Here is a 15,652-nt window from a genome sequence, read left to right as displayed (position 1 = left end):
TTGAAATCCCAAGGCCAAAGACTATTTTGCAGATGGCTTTTGAAGAATTTCAGAGAGTAAAAGTGTGGTCAGATGTGGTAAAAATAGAGTTATGGTTAGAGAGAAACTCTAAAATGGGTTGAGTATGAGGGCAGACCAGTGATTCTCAGCTGGGAACAGTTTTGCCCCCAGTGAACATTTTTAAGTTGTCATGCCTGAAGGAGAGGTACTACTGTAGTTGTTTAGGGGGTTGAGCCCAGGGCTGCTGCTGCTTATCCTACAGTGCACAGAACAGCCCCCTCAACAAAGAATTATCTGTATCAGTGGTGCCTCAGTTGAGATATCCTGGGCTAGACTAGGTAAAGTCAGATGATTCTGAAATGTATGAGCTTTTTACCTTGAACAGGGTAGAGGAACATTATTTGGAACTTGGATGGCCCATTAGAAAGATGTTCTCCCTTTGAACAACGGAAGCACAAACTGGGTTTTGTCCAGTCGATGACAGCTGTGAATGCAGTATCAAAGGGCAATGTGTAGATTTACAGACCTGGGAGATGTAACGCAAACGACAAGTAGATTACATTCAAATTGAGGTAGACCAGTGTGGGCTATCTACATTCTGGCTGCATTGTGAGTTCATAGTGCCCTTTAGTTTGCAAGGGTTTGGTTTTGTTTTTCAAGGCAGGGATGAAGTGCTTGACCAGTTCTACTTTAATTCTGATAGTTAATTCCTCTGATCCTGGTCCCAAATTTGATTGCTTTCATGTGTCATAAATGCAATTTACAAGAGGTTTTAGAATGTAGTGCTATAGCATTTAAAACACTCTTACAACTGGAGTGTTTTTGGAAGTAGGGGCTTTGTGGTCCCTACTGTGCTAGCTAAGTGTAGATGCTTATTAAAACATAAGAATTTTAATCTGCAAGTTATGAGTAATGCAGTGAGCTGTAAAGCATGTACCATTTCACCAGGATAATTCCATTTTCAAACTTTTAGGAGTTTTGTGGAAATGGATAGGTGATATATCTAATGTTGTTTTACTTGGCTATGTGTGTAGTTTAAATTCATATGATATTACTGCTTGCACTCCTTGAAGGGCTGAGTTTCTAAATGGATATGCTTCTGTCCAACCTGGCTCTTTGAGAAGGTTTTGTCCTAGCATGTCTAAATCGTTTAGAAACACATTTACGAGGAGTTCAAATGCTGATAACTGTGTCTGGAGTGTGGAGGGAAGCCTGGGTTTTCCAGCCTGCTTTTTATGGTTGTTTGAAGGAGGTGCAAGTAATTCTGAACTGTTGAAGGGTAGAGTGGCTTCAGGTGGGAGTAGATACCACAGGGGTAGCCAAGTACAGTTGGGGAAGTTATTTGTGTATCGTTTGGATCTGTATCCCATAAGCAGTTAGTAAACCACTGAAGGTTTTGGATCAAGAAATGATGGGATCAGATATATGTCTTCAGAAATATGATTATTTGGGAAGGTGGTTATGGCTGTGTAGGATCCAGAGGCCACCCTATGCGGTCCCTGAAAGCCTTTGTGCCTTGAATGAACGCAGGGAGGCAATGTAGGTTAACAATTATGAGAAAAGGTGCTGGAGCCAGTCTTCCTGGGTTCAAAGCTTGGCTCAGTCACTTACTGCCTGTGAAATTTCGGGCAAGTTATTTAACCTCTCGATATGCCTCAGTTTTTTCACCTGAAAAATGGAGATAACAAGTATACCCACTTCTTATAAGATTTCAGTGCACTCATATTGATACAAGTAAAGCAGTTAGAAATATGCCTGGCATATAATAAATGCTCAGGAATTGTTAGTGACTCTTGTTAATAGTAATGACATTTATTGCTATTGTTGTTGTTTATATTATTATCAGCAGCTCCCGTGTAAAAGAGAGGCAAAGGGGTTACAGGTGTGGGCCCAGGATTGGAACGTTGGAAGGCAGTGGTACTGGACCCCGTCTGCACATTAAAATCCCCCAGAGAGCTTTTTAAGACTGTCAACCCAGGAGTCCTACTCAAGATCAATTCAATAAAGTGTCTGGAAACAGGGCCTGGATGTGAGCATTTTTAAGCTTCCCAAGTGATTTGCATTCTAATTATGACTCACTTGGTGTCGGGCCTGATGCCCTGCCTGGCCCAGAGGAGACAGGGAAAGCTGGGTGGTAACACTTGAATGAACTTCACCCCAAGGGCGACAGGGATGCCATGGCGGCTGCTGCAGAGGAAACATGAGCAAATCCCCTGTCTGTGTTCCAGAACAGCCTCCCTGTCCTCGCTCTGTGTGTCCTGCTCCTGGCCTGGCATCCCACATTCAGCTAGATTTGTCAGCTGTAAGAGAGCCAAGGGCCATGGGAAGTCAGAAGCTCTGCACAACCAGACTGCTAGGAACCCAGCTGGTGTCTACCCATCAGTGATAGATTATGTATCGCCAGTCTCATGCCTTTGCACATCAGTCCGCCAGCAAGGACTTGCTGAGCACTTTTTGGGGCCCAGCCGCCTGCCAGGTGACTGGAAGGCAGCAACCAGATAGCGATGTGGCTGCCACTGAGGAGTGAGTTGTTATTGTTTTGTTTGCCTTTTCTACAGGAGCCAAAATTCAGGCTTGTTAAGTGGTAATTGACAGTCCTTTCTTCTAAGGAAGTTTCTCTTGGATTTGCTGCCAATAGGAAGTGTATTATTCCTCCTAGCACTATAGCATTCATTTATCGAGTGCCCACTCAATTATGAAGCATGACAGAGTTTGCCATCTAAGAGAGGAAAGACCACTTAATGATTCCTAGAGTCAGAAGTCTGGAATAAATGGATAGACAGATCAAAGAGTTAAGGGGATTCCGTTGTACTCGGAGAGGCACTTTGCTGCAAGAGCTGGGTCTTCCACTGAAGTCTTAAAGGAGCCTTTGAATAAGTTGTGTGGGAGAGAAAGTATGTTTTTGAACATTAAGGAATAGTGATTTCAGCTGATCATCTCATAGGCTAACAACGTGCAAGTTGTGGTTGTTTTCTAAACCGTGGTGGGAACACATGTAAGACCTGGTAGAAATTGAAATTCTATTTTGAGATCTTAACAATTGTTTCCCCTACCCCAGGGGAAATTGAACTCTCTCAGTATGTTTACCACAATAATTTTCTGGCTCTAATTGTTTTTCTGGATGGACAATTCTTACATGTGAGGGAAATAAGAAAGCTTCACCCTTTGGGAGGGGTTTCCTTCTAGAGTTGAAGAAAGGTTCATGGTTACTGATCCAAACTGAAGGACGACTGATGGTTAATGACCCAAATCAGACCTTGTTCCTTGGATTTGACTTGGGAAGAAGATAACATGGACTTCCCTGGTGGCACAGTGGTTAAGAATCCGCCTGCCAATGCAGGGCACATGCGTTCGATCCCTGGTCCGGGAAGATCCCACATGCCACGGAGCAGCTAAGCCTGCACGCCACACTACTGAAGCCCGTGTGCTCTAGAGCCCGTGTGCCACAGCTACCGAGCCCACTGCTGCAACCACTGAAGCCCGCGTGCCTAGAGCCCGTGCTCGCTGCAACTAGAGAGAGCCCATGCACAGCAACGAAGACCCAACACAGCCAAAAATAAATAAAATTAAAATAAATAAATAAAAAAGCCTTTGTGCCTTGAATGAACGCAGGGAGGCAATGTAGGTTAACAATTATGAGAAAAGGTGCTGGAGCCAGTCTTCCTGGGTTCAAAGCTTGGCTCAGTCACTTACTGCCTGTGAAATTTCGGGCAAGTTATTTAACCTCTCGATATGCCTCAGTTTTTTCACCTGAAAAATGGAGATAACAAGTATACCCACTTCTTATAAGATTTCAGTGCACTCATATTGATACAAGTAAAGCAGTTAGAAATATGCCTGGCATATAATAAATGCTCAGGAATTGTTAGTGACTCTTGTTAATAGTAATGACATTTATTGCTATTGTTGTTGTTTATATTATTATCAGCAGCTCCCGTGTAAAAGAGAGGCAAAGGGGTTACAGGTGTGGGCCCAGGATTGGAACGTTGGAAGGCAGTGGTACTGGACCCCGTCTGCACATTAAAATCCCCCAGAGAGCTTTTTAAGACTGTCAACCCAGGAGTCCTACTCAAGATCAATTCAATAAAGTGTCTGGAAACAGGGCCTGGATGTGAGCATTTTTAAGCTTCCCAAGTGATTTGCATTCTAATTATGACTCACTTGGTGTCGGGCCTGATGCCCTGCCTGGCCCAGAGGAGACAGGGAAAGCTGGGTGGTAACACTTGAATGAACTTCACCCCAAGGGCGACAGGGATGCCATGGCGGCTGCTGCAGAGGAAACATGAGCAAATCCCCTGTCTGTGTTCCAGAACAGCCTCCCTGTCCTCGCTCTGTGTGTCCTGCTCCTGGCCTGGCATCCCACATTCAGCTAGATTTGTCAGCTGTAAGAGAGCCAAGGGCCATGGGAAGTCAGAAGCTCTGCACAACCAGACTGCTAGGAACCCAGCTGGTGTCTACCCATCAGTGATAGATTATGTATCGCCAGTCTCATGCCTTTGCACATCAGTCCGCCAGCAAGGACTTGCTGAGCACTTTTTGGGGCCCAGCCGCCTGCCAGGTGACTGGAAGGCAGCAACCAGATAGCGATGTGGCTGCCACTGAGGAGTGAGTTGTTATTGTTTTGTTTGCCTTTTCTACAGGAGCCAAAATTCAGGCTTGTTAAGTGGTAATTGACAGTCCTTTCTTCTAAGGAAGTTTCTCTTGGATTTGCTGCCAATAGGAAGTGTATTATTCCTCCTAGCACTATAGCATTCATTTATCGAGTGCCCACTCAATTATGAAGCATGACAGAGTTTGCCATCTAAGAGAGGAAAGACCACTTAATGATTCCTAGAGTCAGAAGTCTGGAATAAATGGATAGACAGATCAAAGAGTTAAGGGGATTCCGTTGTACTCGGAGAGGCACTTTGCTGCAAGAGCTGGGTCTTCCACTGAAGTCTTAAAGGAGCCTTTGAATAAGTTGTGTGGGAGAGAAAGTATGTTTTTGAACATTAAGGAATAGTGATTTCAGCTGATCATCTCATAGGCTAACAACGTGCAAGTTGTGGTTGTTTTCTAAACCGTGGTGGGAACACATGTAAGACCTGGTAGAAATTGAAATTCTATTTTGAGATCTTAACAATTGTTTCCCCTACCCCAGGGGAAATTGAACTCTCTCAGTATGTTTACCACAATAATTTTCTGGCTCTAATTGTTTTTCTGGATGGACAATTCTTACATGTGAGGGAAATAAGAAAGCTTCACCCTTTGGGAGGGGTTTCCTTCTAGAGTTGAAGAAAGGTTCATGGTTACTGATCCAAACTGAAGGACGACTGATGGTTAATGACCCAAATCAGACCTTGTTCCTTGGATTTGACTTGGGAAGAAGATAACATGGACTTCCCTGGTGGCACAGTGGTTAAGAATCCGCCTGCCAATGCAGGGCACATGCGTTCGATCCCTGGTCCGGGAAGATCCCACATGCCACGGAGCAGCTAAGCCTGCACGCCACACTACTGAAGCCCGTGTGCTCTAGAGCCCGTGTGCCACAGCTACCGAGCCCACTGCTGCAACCACTGAAGCCCGCGTGCCTAGAGCCCGTGCTCGCTGCAACTAGAGAGAGCCCATGCACAGCAACGAAGACCCAACACAGCCAAAAATAAATAAAATTAAAATAAATAAATAAATAAAATTAACACATGTGGACCTTTTAAAAAAAAAGAAGATAACAGAAGGCCATTTGGAAGCACAGATCAGAGGTCTTATGTAGATAGAGATGGAGTTGGGAGGGTACACTGGGATTAGGATGAGGGAGCTTGGGAAATGAGACATAGCTGAGACTTCTACTGAGTCTAATACTTGCCTTTCACCTTCTTAACCGTAACACCCCAATATCACCAGTATTCTTTGCAATCAAAACTTAATCCTTTCCTGAGGTAAATAGTAAGCAAAAATTATGGTTTAAACATTTGCCATGTTTGTGAAATTGAATTGGAATATATGAACAGGTCTTTTAATCAGGTTCTCTTGGTGAACTCCAGAAAGGCATCTTTCTGTGAATAAGTGACTGAAAGGAAGATGGGTCATTGCTGAGGTTTCTCTCTTGACATTCCTTTACTCCTCTCTTCCGTTTGCCAGAGACTCCAACAAAGAACAAAGAGATGAGGGAGAAAGGGCAGGCTGGCACAAACACTATGCAGAACACTCAACAGAAAATCTCTTAAGGTCATGGAAGATCTTCTCTTCCTTTTATAGTGATTCCATAGCGCTTGCCTGGCTAGTGGGGCTGTTTTCTAAATGGGAAACAACAAAAAATGATGGTTATGTCTTACATAGTGTGAGAAGAATGTCTTGAATTTGTGCACTGCCTTTCTTCTGAGAATGTTCAAAGTACTGTACAAACATGACATCATTACTCCCTGGGAGGAGACTGTGGACAGACTTTCAGGGGAATAATCCCTCTTCAGCAGTTTGGAAGGAGCTCAAGCAGAGATCAGTGTCCAGACTCAGCTTAAGCAAGTGTCCCAGATTGGTTGAGTTCTAAATCTCACATAGAGAAAGATGGGTGTTAATACTAAACATGGCCAGATAAAGTTTACCTTGCAGTCTCTTGGTGAACTCTATGTCTCATGCTTTAAGAAGGCACACTGTATGTTTTTCTTGTTTCTTACTCTTTTTCCCAAATGGCCATGCTTAAATCTAGCCTCCATCCATTTTGTTCGTTTGTTTGTTTTTTTGGAGCAAGGCAAAAATAAAATGACAGAACGAAACAAGAGACACCAAGAAGTATTTGTGTTATCATGACAACACCAAATTGACTCAGCTCAGCAAAACCTGGAGTCTTAGAGAAGATTCCTTGAAGAGAGAAATGGAAACGTCATACCTCCCTCTGTGGTTCTGATTAGGATCTTGTGGCAAAGTAGGGTAATTAGAAATTCTGTTAACTTGAAGGAAAGAACAAATGCGGTAATTATTTCTTTTTCTGCCTTTGCAAGGGAAATGTAATCACATCCAATAAATTTGCTTATTTTTCTTTTCTTCATTCCGCTTCCCAGTCCCTGCCCTGCCTTCTGCCTGGCTCTCTTAAGAAATCTTGGGAGCGGGGCTTCCCTGGTGGCGCAGTGGTTGCGCGTCCGCCTGCCGATGCAGGGAACCGGGTTCGCGCCCCGGTCCGGGAGGATCCCACATGCCGCGGAGCGGCTGGGCCCGTGAGCCATGGCCGCTGAGCCTGCGCGTCCGGAGCCTGTGGTCCGCAACGGGAGAGGCCACAACAGTGAGAGGCCCGCGTACCGCAAAAAAAAAAAAAAAAAGAAATCTTGGGAGGTACTGCCCATGGCAGAAAATTCACAGGATATGAAGAGGAATGGAAAGGTAGATCTTATATCATTGTAGGTCTTATATCGTTTCCTCAAATCAAGGTCCACTTCAGGGGAAGATTCACTGGAGGAATTACTGGAAATATTGCAACAAGGGTTATTTAGAAATTGAAGTTGAAAACAGGAACTGTTGAGCAGTATAGGTCAAATTCTTTTCCCATTTCCTTTGACGCTGATATGAACTGGCTTCAGTTTTTTTTCCACTGACAGGTGTGATACTCTGTCAGATAAAGTAGCTGTTCCATTAGAATCTTTATTTTCTTAATCACCAAAGTATCTCTGGAAGGAAATGGTGCTGGCCATTTAAATCATGCTATAAATACTTGTCCTGTATCTAGACGTGACAGTGTACTTCTTAGGTTTACAATCACAGCAGCAAGCTCTGTGCCTTATTGTGTACTTACCAGGATTTTTGGTGGGCTCTTTGTGTTTCTCTCTCCAAATACTCCCTTGTTAATTAAAAAAGAACAAAACAAAAAAAACTTCTTGTGGGTATAGTGGGAGTCTTTGATTGAATTGGACTGAAAAAGAGACTGTGATGGTTTGTGGCATTTATTTATACAGTTGACCCTTGAACAACTCAGGGGTTAGGGGTGCCAACCCCCCAACCCCATGCAGTCAAAAATCTGCATATATCTTTTGATTCCCCCAAAACTTAGCTACAAATAGTCTACTGTTGACCAGAAGCCTTACTGATAACATAAATAGTCGATTAACACGTATTTGTATATGTATTATATACTGCATTCTCACAATGAAGTAAACTAGGAAAAAGAAAATGTTAAGAAAATCATAAGAGAAAATAAATTTACAACACTGTACTGTTTTTATCCATACTGTAAGTTTACTTTGTTTACAAGATGCCTTGTCTGTTAATACCTGCGTCAGTGCCGTCTTATATGATATAAAACACTGTAGATGTTATACTAACACTAGCATCAAAAGTAAAAAGATAATGTACAAAGAAATTCATATTTATTAACAGGTATAATGTTTCATGCATTGATAACAAAGAAGCAGCAATATGACTGCTCTGTGGTAGCCTAGTGTCATCAATACGATTGCGTCACAGTAGCCTAACCTGTACGCTAATGAATGAATCGTTATAAAATTTTTATGGCATACAGTATTACAGCGATATTCATATTGGATATTGTATTGGAAACATTGTTACATTTAAAAACCCACCTACCTGTGATGATAGGCTGATATGCAGTTTCTCCAATTACCAGAGAGAGGCATATTGTATGGTAATGTAATTCTTTGAAAGCAAAGTTATAAAACAGTAAGGAAACTAATATGTGATTAATTTTATGTGCATTATCACTTACCTTTATGCTTGTGTAAGGATTGACTAGTATCTATGTATACTTTATGCATTCATGACATAACTAACTTTTTCTTAGATTTTTTGGTATATCTAGGCTATGTAGTTCACTTGCATGTTTTTTAAATTGTCACAGATCTCCAAAATATTTTCCAATATATTTATTGAAAAAACCCCATATATAAGTGGACTCGTGCAGTTCATATGCATGTGTTCAAGGGTCATGTGTAGATGGACTGCCAAATTCATCTTCTCAGCTTTTCCTACTGTACACATTACTCTTGCTAGAAATTTGCAGTATCTTTCCCTCCAAAGGCTAACCCCCTTTATGGACACTTGGAGTCTTCTGCCCCCACCTGTCTCTGTGAGTGCATCACCCTCTCTTCCCGCCCAGAACCCCCTGCTATGGTCATGTGTTTTCTTGTGGCTTATTTTGGTCTTTGGTTGCTAGTGTCATGTGAGATGGGGTCTATGAGATTTTGGCCGTTATATACATGCTGTCGTATTCAATAAGGTTGGGGATCACAAAACATTGCTCTTTGTTTGCTGTGTAACTTTGCCCTCCTTTTGTTATTTTTAACCTTTTAAGGCTGTCCAGTCTCTTCAACTGTGTTGACATCCCTGTAATGTTGGGGACCACAACGATGGTGCCCACACTGGGAGGCTTCAGTACATACACACATGAGGAATGTCTGTCCCCAGCCTGTACTGACTGTACCTTCTGTAACCTACTGAAATTCCTACTGGAATCAGAACTGAGACCCCAAATGCTTGAAGCCTTCATAAAGTTCTGTCCTTTGGAGCATGTAACATGGACCTCTCATAGATGTGACACTTTGTACCAGAATCCTTGTGTAACTTGGCAGCTTAAGTCTGGGACTGGACACAAGAAACATTTACCTTGTGCTCAAGTTGCTTTGTGGAGGGAAGTTAATAGTGGGGTTCCACTGTGTGTAATTTGAACCACTGAATGTGATCTGTGGTACTTGTTCATTGATAGAGATTATGCAGAACAAGTGCCATACTTAAGGGATGAACTCTGTTGGGTGGGCTCTAGGGGTGCACATCTGTCCCATGCATACAGCCTGGAGGTGCTCCCGTTGCTGGTAGCAAGCACTGGTTTCCAGATCCCAGAAGCCCACAGCCCTTCTCACTCACAGAGCAGCATGCTGCTCACAGATCTAGGTTAGTTCTGAGAGGCAAGTGGGAGGGCTGTTCCATCAACTCCTGGCGTGCTCTCCTGGAGTTCAGGGGCACCCACTGAGGAGAAATGGTGAGGTGCCCATGTTCGGTAAGGGAAAGGAAGAATAACTTCTGTCAAAGCGATATGGAATTTCAGAGCAGAAAGTGGCCTTAGCTGTCCTGCTGTGATGAGGAACACACACGAGAAAGAGGCATTCTCGAAACTTCTTGCTCTTTCCCAGGCTCTGCAGGACCTTTGAGTTCAGGAACACAGGGGATAATAAGCAGTGGTGTTTGACAATTCTAATATGAAGTTTATAGCCCCTAGATAAAATTCTAAATTGCTTGGGCATTTTCCATTAATAAGCAGCTGAGTAAGTAACAGGTGGAAGTTTGTGTGTGTGTGTGTGTTAAAAGAATTTCTGGCTCCTGTTGGTGACCAAATACTGTCCAAATTGTAAGTCCTATCCTCTCTACTTGTCTAGGGGGGTGACTCTGAAATTGTAAGTCCTATCCTCTCTACTTGTCTAGGGGGGTGACTCTGGTTACCTTGTTTAAGAAAGAATGAATACATTTTACAGCATGTTGCAGAAGGGGCTTGTTTGACTCTGGGATGGCTTTGCAACATTTTCCATTTTCATCACTTTGATGTGATATGACCTGTGCTGGCATTTAGATTCAAAAACTGGGGTTGGAGTCTAGACTCTGCTGCTCATGAGCTCTGTGTCTTTGAGTAAGCTCCTGAACTCCTCCTGGGCCTCGCTTTCTTCAACTGGGGAAAGCAGATAGTTCCTGCCCTACTTATCTCTTACAGCATTTCATCTGGCTCCAAAGAGAGAAAGTGCATATGAAGGGGTAGGTAGGGGTAAGTAAATTTGCATAAGGACTTTGATAACCTTCCTGGGAAGGAAGGGACCAAAATCTCCACCCTCTTTCCTAGTAATTTCAGGCTATAGACACCTTCAGGGTGGGCTGAGTGATCTAGTACCATAGGAGTATAAAAAGGCCTCTGTAAAAACACTCAGAGTGGAAAGATGTGTTGGATGTGAGCAGAGATGCTGGATGTTGCTTTGTTCCCAAAAGCAAAGGGTTTGGCCTTGAGCAAATGTCTTGGGTGGGTGAATCTAAAGAGATGGCAGTTGGGAGCCCAAGTCACATTTGGCATGTGGCACCCACAGCTGAGATAACTCTGAGTAGGGAACCCTCCTTCTTTCTACCTGAAGATCCATGTTGCCTAGACAGGATTTGGCACTCTGTTTGGTGGGAGGGTAGAATGGTTCTCAATGCTATCAGTTTACCCCTTTAATAAGAAATATCTTAAAATGCTCCTTATCTATCTTGAAATGAAAGTTATAGATAATAGCACATATAGACATATATGATCTACAAAAAATAATCAACCGGGCTTCCCTAGTGGAGCAGTGGTTGGGAGTCTGCCTGCTGATGCAGGGGATACGGGTTCGTGCCCCGGTCCGGGAAGATCGCACATGCTGCGGAGCGGCTGGGCCCGTGAGCCATGGCCGCTGAGCCTGCGCGTCCGGAGCCTGTGGTCCGCAACGGGAGAGGCCACAACAGTGAGAGGCCCGCGTACCACAAAAACAAACAAACAAACAAACAAACAAACAAACAAAAAAACCTAATGTCCTAAGTATAATATAAAGAAAAAATGAAAGGACACCAATTTGTAATAAAGCAATATGGCCCAACTATACCAGAAGACACAATACAAAGTCAGATATTACACGTGTAGAATCTCTGTGAGCACAATGGCCACATATGCCAACTGACACAGGTATAGTGGATTGAAGACTGTCATAGTACAAGCAGCTTAGCTGTTAGTGATACAATTTTCTGAAATGGTGAGCCACAACTGGTGATGTGCCGAACAAAAAAACCCAATAATTTTCCCTTTACTGAACGTGGTAGCTGCATTCCTGGAAATTTCAGCATATGTTAAAACCTTGCCAAGATCTTTTGTGCTTATATGTGAAACAGAATCAGGATCTAGGCTCAGATAATTATAAACGGGATAAAACTTTAATGCTTGGTGGAGTATTTTTGGATGGTTGAGTCATGTAGGTCATTGTTCTTGAGGAGTAAGATGTATCACCTGCTTTGCAGGATGTCCAGAATCCCTGGCTCTGCCGACTAAAAGCCAATAACACACCTTCAGTCATTGTGACTACCAAAATGTGCCTTTCTAATTTTAAAACACCCTCTGGAGGTCATGCCATTCTCATTGAGAAGCACAAGGGTAGAGGTCCAGATCACCTCCATTGCTCTGGAGACAGTTGGAAGTGACCAGGCCTTCTAGTGATGGCATTGATAGCCAATGGAAGACCTTATTGAACTTCATGGGACCCCAGGTGTATTAGCTTGAACTGCCATAACAAAATTCCCCAAACTGGGTGACCTAAACACCAGGAATTTATTTCTCAAAGTTCTGGAAGCTGGGAAGGCTAAGATCAAGGTGTCAGCTGATTTGGTTCCTCTTTTCCTGGCTTACAGGTGGTTGCCTTCTCTCTGTGTCCTCACGTAGCAGAGAGACAGCTCTGGTCTGTCTTCCTCTTCTTATAAGGACACAAATGCCATAATGGAGGCCCCACCCTCATGACCTTATCTAAACCTGATTATCTCCCAAAGACCTTACCTCCAGGGCTTCAATATATGAAGTTTGGGGTGATGCAAACAATAAGTCCATAATACCAGGTTTCTGGTCTTTGTTTTCTAAAGCAACCATCTTCTGTCGGGAGCTATTATGGTCTTCTGGGATCAAAGGAGACATCTGAGTTCTGGTCCTAGGGGCTACCTAGAAACAAGAAGGATGAAGAAGCCCCTTGTTTATGAGGAAGTGCCTGGGGAGTTCTTAGATCTTTTGGGGTGGGCAGGTGCTGGAAAGGGAATGTAGACTTTCTGCTCTTCTGGACAAGTAGAGTCCCCATCAAGTCATGTTTGGGGTGGGCAGGTGCTGGAAAGGGAATGTAGACTTTCTGCTCTTCTGGACAAGTAGAGTCCCCATCAAGTCATGTTTAAGAGTGTGTACTTGGGAGTTAGACAGATCTGGGTTTGAGTCCTGTTTCGGTCATCTGGTAACTGTGTGACCTGGTAAAGGTACTCAGCAGCCTGAGCCTCAGTGTGAAAATGGGCATAGGCCTACCTGGAAGGTTGGTGGTGAGGAGTAATGAGATCTTTAGTAAAAAGCTTTGCAGGGTTTCAGGCACTTGGTTGGAACTCACTCCATTAATTTGTGTTGTTGCTTATGGTAAAACAGTCATCCTTTGAGGACTCATTTTTGTGGGGAAGAGGATTCGTCACAACTGAGGCTGCATAGAACAACCCTGTGACAAGGTACAGCTCCATTTCTGCAAAAAGTGATGGGAGTTTTTCTAGAGAGTAATTTAGGGGGAAAACAAGCCAACTCTGGATCATATTGCATGGAATGTTTTAAGTATGAAAGCAGACATCTTCCCTCTGACCCTTAATACTTAAGGGAATTTCTTCTTAATACTTCATACTCAGTCCCAAGGGACCTCTGAATAGCCACGGCGTAAAGACCATCATACAATAACCTTTATACAATTGGAGGTATACGCAGTGGCCGCTTTGGAATTACAGGTTTGCCTTGTCATGCTGACTTATCTCTAGCTAAGCAGAGTTAGAACCTATTACTATTCTGTTTGGAAAGGACCTGGAACAGAAGTTCATGGGAGTCTTCCTTATCTATACTATTTCCCCCAAAAGCGAATATAATGTGTGCTTCTGTTGATGCAAAACAAGCAACCAGGTCCTCTCATGCGCACACATTTCCCTGGGACAAACCACAGAGAAAAACTGTTTGGATGTATTTAATGAAAACATTTTACTAGCTCAGAACTTCTTAAAGAGATCCAGCTTTCTTATGGAAAACAGCCCAGGATTCTTAGAGAAAATATTGAAGGTTGGAGAAGTATTCTTTTCCTTTATCAGTGTTGTTTTGCCAAAGAAGATGCTGGCTGTGTTTTTCACTGAATAGTGAAAGGAAGTTCTGATCATATGCTTCCATCAGTCCATGGACACTTTTGCAAACTTGCTTTTCTTTATAACATTAAGGCAAGTGCTTTTCTTGTAACTATCTTGTTTCATAAAGACTAAGACAATTAAAAAATAAGAATATAAAATATATCGAGGACTAAGGACAAAGAGAAATAAGGCAAAGTTGGGGGTAGAAAATGTGTGCTTGTGGGATGAAAATTTGGCAACCAGGGCAAAGAGGAAAATCTCATTTGGTTACATGATTTTTAAAAATAAGGTTTCTTAGAAGGAGCTCAATTGTCGCTGACACCGAGAACAGAATTACGTTTTCTCACAGGTACAAATAAAGAGGATATTTTGAGCTCTGAGGATCAATTTTCTCAAATGCCCCACAGTGACTGCCACTGAATTATATAGGACTGCTTTATAGAATGTCCCTCATTGCTGGCATTTTGCCAAAGTGTGATTCTATAAAGGAAAAGAGCCTTCAGGCAATTCTCCATTTATACTATGTATTTTCAAATGAACTTGTGCAAAATATCGAGCAGCAAAGAGTTGGCTGGTCATCTCGGATAAGTAACTGGAAGGCAGTTCTTTGTAGATGGGAAAGTGCAGAGACACAGAGTTGAAACAGTTCGATAAGCTGGGGCAGAGATGACATTCCTTTATAAATGTAAAAAGGAAACGCAAAGGTGTGGGAGGCGAAGAGAAGGCCGTCTACTTCTGCATGTTGAAGGGCAAGTGCATCAGAGAAGATGCAGATAATATGGGGGAAGGGGAAGAAAAAAGTTAATGATAATTTTATTACCTTAAGATAACTGCTGTTAGCACTTTTGTATGTTTCCTCTCCATGCCCGCCATCCACCATGGGTAATGTTAACAAAATTAGAATTTGCATATAATTTTATATCATTTTTCATTTAACTAAGCTGCATAAAATCAGTGATTGTATTTTCTATTATTGGGGCATGTAGGGTGCTGTGATATAATTCCTACCATGGTTTTAGGTCTTCCATGAAGTGTCACATACCCACATGCTGTGAGAAAAGCAACGCTTTGGGAAAATTAGGAAAAGAGGCTGTTTGAATGGATCGGTGATCAGTAAAGAGACCAGAGTGGTACTACGTGGCAGGTCTTTTCATCTTTTAAAGTAGCTTTCCCAGGAGTCCCTTTTTTCATGGTCAAGAATTTTTCTTTTTCAGGGGCGGGGTGGGCAAAAATTTGTTACTGATTATAGAGTTAGACACTGGTGTTTACATTTAAACTAGTACCCGTATACAAAACTTCCCAATAATCTATTGCTCATTTCCTTCAATTCTGTGTTTCTCCCTCCCAGAAATAAAACATTTCTGATTCTTAAATACAACCGCAAATGCACTGGTCTCATGTCTTGAACGACCTCTAGGTTCAGATACTTCTTTGCTGACCTTGTATAGATTTCCTTATCTCCTTACTGTATGGCTTTGAAATGTGTCACTTTTTTCTCTGCGACTTTGAATTACCTTCTGTTCCAGGAAGGGATATATAAATGCATTTTCTTAAATTGAGGTAGTTTTCTGCTAGCCAGATGTCGTGGTCAGATTTTACCTTCTCCTGGGACTGAAGTGTGACTGTCCAGTGAAGAAGCTAAGCTTTTTTCTTCCTATCATATGTGGCTTGTAGGAATCAGACCCAGTGTTATGGTTGCTTTGTTCTCTGACAGCCTTAAAAAGTGGGGGGCAGGAAATCTGTCAGTAGATTGTCTCAGACAATCTCTTTTGCAATAAAAGATGATTTC

This window comes from Physeter macrocephalus, chromosome 9, assembly GCF_002837175.3.
Source record: "Physeter macrocephalus isolate SW-GA chromosome 9, ASM283717v5, whole genome shotgun sequence".
NCBI lineage: Eukaryota > Metazoa > Chordata > Mammalia > Artiodactyla > Physeteridae > Physeter > Physeter macrocephalus.
Note: the sequence above shows the minus strand (reverse complement) of the source record.